The sequence below is a fragment of the Lygodium microphyllum genome, chromosome 7 (genome assembly GCF_053477565.2).
Source record: "Lygodium microphyllum isolate KBCC chromosome 7, Lygodium_microphyllum_v1.1.10, whole genome shotgun sequence".
Taxonomy (NCBI): Eukaryota; Viridiplantae; Streptophyta; class Polypodiopsida; order Schizaeales; family Lygodiaceae; genus Lygodium; species Lygodium microphyllum.
In genome coordinates, this window is record NC_141141.1 from 127182508 (window position 1) to 127187156 (window position 4649).

Below are 4649 nucleotides of genomic sequence, written 5' to 3' on the forward strand. Positions count from 1 at the left end.
GCTTGCTGTGAGCTTTTTGACACCTAAGGTTGAGACGAGAAGGTTATGTTAGCGTAGTCCCACGCGGAAACATTTTGCTACACTCTCTCTTCAAAGTGCATTCGTTCAAAGTCTACAAAGTAAAGCCCAAGTAGACTTATGATCTGCACAAGGCTCCATTTACAAGATCATCTAGGTCATTGCATGAATAATGGCCTTCATTTTGTATCTAGTATTACTTGATCGGTTATAATTTAAGCGAGTACTTCACATTAGTAAATAAACTTTGCAAATTAGGCTACTTTTTTGAGGATGCCTCGACTCATGGAGGTAATTGTCATCTATTATGTTGCTCCATAAGAAGACATGCTACAACTCTTAGGAATAAAGGGCAATGTACCTGACCACTGGGCCTGCTGCCCACCCGGCATTGTACTCTATGTACTATATACCTATCCAAAAAACCAAAAGAGGTACACTATTGTACCCACACGCTGTGTTATTCTCTCTCTCTCTCTCTCTCTCTCTCTCTCTCTCTCTCTCTCTCTCATAGCATCCACCATTGAAGCTTCGTTCTCTCTTTGATCCATGCACTTCAAACTGGTATCAAAGCTCAAGATTCGAGAGCAAGAGCTTGTGCAACAAAGGAGCAGTAGTCAGCTCAAAAGCTTGCAGCTATGGCAGCCATGGCAGCTCTTCATTGAGGTTTATCTTGATCTCATTTGCTTTGGCATATATGAGGGCACCTCTGAATCTCATCAAGGCATAGCTGGGGCATTATTGAGTGTGTCTTGAGCTCTTTTGGAAGAGCACTTCAAGCTAGGAACAGGACAGCCATGTCTCTTTGCTTCTTGTGAAGCATAAGTATTACCATTGCCTCTGAGCTTCAAGAGGGAGCTTGGGAGGGTCATTTGGGACCACCCCCCCCAAATTAGCATTGAGTCATTGTAGCCTTCTAGCCCTCCCAACCGGCCAAGCACCATCACGTCAGCAGCCATGAGTTTGTCTCACTTCTGGATAGATTGACCACATGTCACTATTTTGCTCATAACTTGAGCTAGAAAACTCGGATTCAATTTTTTTTTAAATGAAAACGAAGCTTGCTTCAAGCTCTACAAGTTTGTAGGGATCTCGTGAGCTGATTTGGAGTGTAGATATGTCTAAAATTAAAAACATAGAGGCTATTTTCTAAGGATAGTGTATATAGATGTTGGCTACATGTAGATCAACCCACTATCTTGATCATCTCTTTCATCATTGGCAACTCTAGGACCATCATTAGATACTTGAGAGCTCACTCTTGAGCTTGGCATTGGCATTGGGAGTGTTTTACTCAGTTTCTTGGACTGTTCGTAACAGTTTACAAGGCAACATTGATAGTTCATGCATATGCTTGAATAACATTGGTTGTTTGATGCTTATACATGCCCAAATGGATGCCTACTTGTCATGGGATGTTATGCCTACCATTTGGTATTGATTTGGAGCTAACTTGGGCACTATCATTGCTCATTTTAATAGTGAATTCATTGCTTCACTAGTAGGGAATGAATGCAATTTTGTCAGTGAATGACATGCCTATTGGTTGCATGCACTATCTCGGGTACTCAAAGTGATGTCTATATTCTTATCTTGGATGTCATATACTTGGGAATAAATTTGGGGATACTTTGAGCTTGGGACATTTTGTATTGGTGGGAAAATTACAGTTTGCAAGTACCATAATAGAGAGGGTACTTTGGACAATTGGATGGTTCCCATTGAGGTCCTTATGTACTGATATTGTTGGCATATGCTTGGGCATTGGGTGCACATGCTTTATGCCTCATTTTTAGGCTGAAAAATATCAGTCTATGCAGGCATTTTGGTGTTGTTTATAGTGAACAACAAATCTTGCTAGTTAGTTTGTATCTCTTCTTGATCACTTGTTTTTTGACACATTTGGCTTGTCTTCTTGTCATTTGAGCTACAATTATGACTGGCAACAGTGATAGTAATCATCTTATGCATATCAAGAAGCTTGAAGGGGCACATAACTTTGCAATTTGGCAAAACTAGTGCTACAATGTCTTGGTGCAAAAGAAACAAGTAAAGCCTATCAAGTTGAAAGGAGCACGACCAGCAGACATAGAGCAAGAGGATTGGGATGAGTTGAATGAGTTGGCTCATTCTACCATTGAGCTTTCAGTTTTGGATGCTTTGTTGTTCAACATAGAAGGGCTCGATTCTGCCTATGCCATTTGGAAGTGACTGGAGGGATTGTATGCTCAGAAGAATGTTGCAAGTAAATTCTATTGGCTAAAGAAATTGATGGATTTACTCATGAAAGAGGGGACAGTCATGTCTGTATGCCTCAGTGAGTTTAATTCTATTTTCAACTAGCTAGTTGCCTTAAAGTTCAATATTGATGATGAGTTCAAGGCTTCTTTTATGTTATGTACTCTACGTGAAAGCTGGGATACTTTCATGACATCCATGAGCAACTCGAATGCTATGCTATTGTACTCTGATGTAGAGAGTTCTCTACATATGGAAAAGATGAATTTGCAAAACAATGCATCTAACAAGTCGTCGAGTGCTTTGCATACAAGAGGTAGGTCTTAGCAAAGGGGGAATTTTGAAAGCAAAGGACGTAGTAAATCTCGTGGGAAAGATGTGGAGTGCCACCATTATGGCAAGAAAGGACACTTTAAGTAGGAATGCTTTAAGTGGAAGAAAAAGAAAGGAAAGAGTAAGAAGACTGATGATAGCAAGGATGAGAAGAAGGACAATCAACCAGCTAAGAAGTGCAGTGTCAAGATTGAAGAAGTGAATGTAGCCAGCCACCATGAGAGCAACAGTGGTCATGATGTGCTCCTTGTCTCTTCTTGCTTTAGTGCACATGCCTTGGTAGCAAATATAGATGATGACATGCATACTTGGATCTTGGATTCAGGTGCCTCATTTCATATCACTCCTCATCATGAGTGGTTCTCAGAGACTACACTGGGGGTAGACTTGGTGTTGTCCACTTGGGGGACAACTATGTATGTGACATTGCAGGCATTGGCAATATGCAGCTGCAATTTCAGCATGGATCTGTCTTTACTCTTCAGAATGCACAGCATGTACCTCAGCTCAAGAAGAGCTTGATCAATACTGGGCAGTTAGATGATGATGGCTTTCATACCACCTTTGGTAATGGGAAATGGAAGATATGTAAGGGTTATAGGGTTATTGCCAGAGGCTCAAAGAGTGATACTTTATATCAAGTATATGTATCTAATGTGTGTGACCATGTTGTTGCCGTGACCGAGCAACCAAGTGTTTCCTTGTGGCATGACCAATTGGGACACATGAGTCAGACTGGAATGAAAGTACTTACTCATTTGGGTTATTTGCCTTGTCTTTGATATGCTAATTTTGAACATTGTGATCATTGTGTTTATGGTAAACATGCGTAGACTTCACATAAAAAGTCTTTTTCATTGAAATCTTTGCCTTTAGAGTTAGTACATTCAGATGTATGTCAGATGCCAGGGTTATCTCTAGGGGAAAAGAAATACTTTGTCACTTTTGTCGATGATGCTACACGAAAAGTTTAGGTGTACCCTATTGGTAGTAAGACTGAGTTCTTGTCAAATTAAAAATTATTGACAATGGTTGAGATTATGACTAGTAAGACACTTAAGTGTCTTCACTCTGACAATGGTGGGGAATACGTGTCCAAAGCCTTTCAGAACTTTTGTGACAACAAAGTGATAAAGAGGGAGCTCATTGTCCCTCATAATCCATCCCAAAATGGAGTTATAGAGCATATGAATTGGACCATTTAGGATAAGGTATGTACTATGCTGTCTCATGCTGCATTACCCCATGGTTTTTGGGCTTAGGCTGTTATGATGACAGCCGTTCACTTAATTAATCGATCACACTGAACAAGTCTTTAGAGGGGAGAGTCTCTCAGGAAGAGTGGTCCACAAGCCACGTTCTCATCTGGATGCAAGGCCTTTGTGCATGTTTGTAAGGAGGAACACAACAAACTTTAGCCAAAGTCCTATAAATGCATTTTCCTAGGATATGGTGACGAGGGTGAAATAGGATACATGTTATGGGATCCTGAGAAAAGGAAAATAGTATGCAACAACGATGTAATCTTCCGTGAAGATCACATGCATAAGCAACCTGAAAAGACAGAGGAGGTCAGAAGGGTTGTTTTCAAGGAAGATATACCTATTGGACAGTAGATTGTGCCCAGTAGGCAGCAACGAATACTTGTTGTAAATGACCCTGAACATGTAGGAAATGATGCTGAAAATGGTGGGCAAGGTATTGCCCATGATGCCCCACAGTCTCAGCATGAAAATATGTAGTTTGGACAGCCACATGTGGCATGAAAACATGTTGAAATTTCAGGACAACAAGCTGTAAACGCAAATTTGCAAGTCCCACAACCCACAAATGCTAAACCTTCACTTTGCAGGTTGACCCAAACTTCAAGAGCACCTGATAGGTTTGTTCCTGGTGCTCAATATGTTGTTGATTATGTCATGGTGGTTCCTCGTCGAAATACAAAGCATAGCTAGTTGCAAAGGGGTACAAGCGGGAACATGGGATTGACTTTGATGAGATATTCTCTCCTGTAGTCAAGATGACTACTTTAAGAACCATCTTGGGCTTGGTTGCAGCCA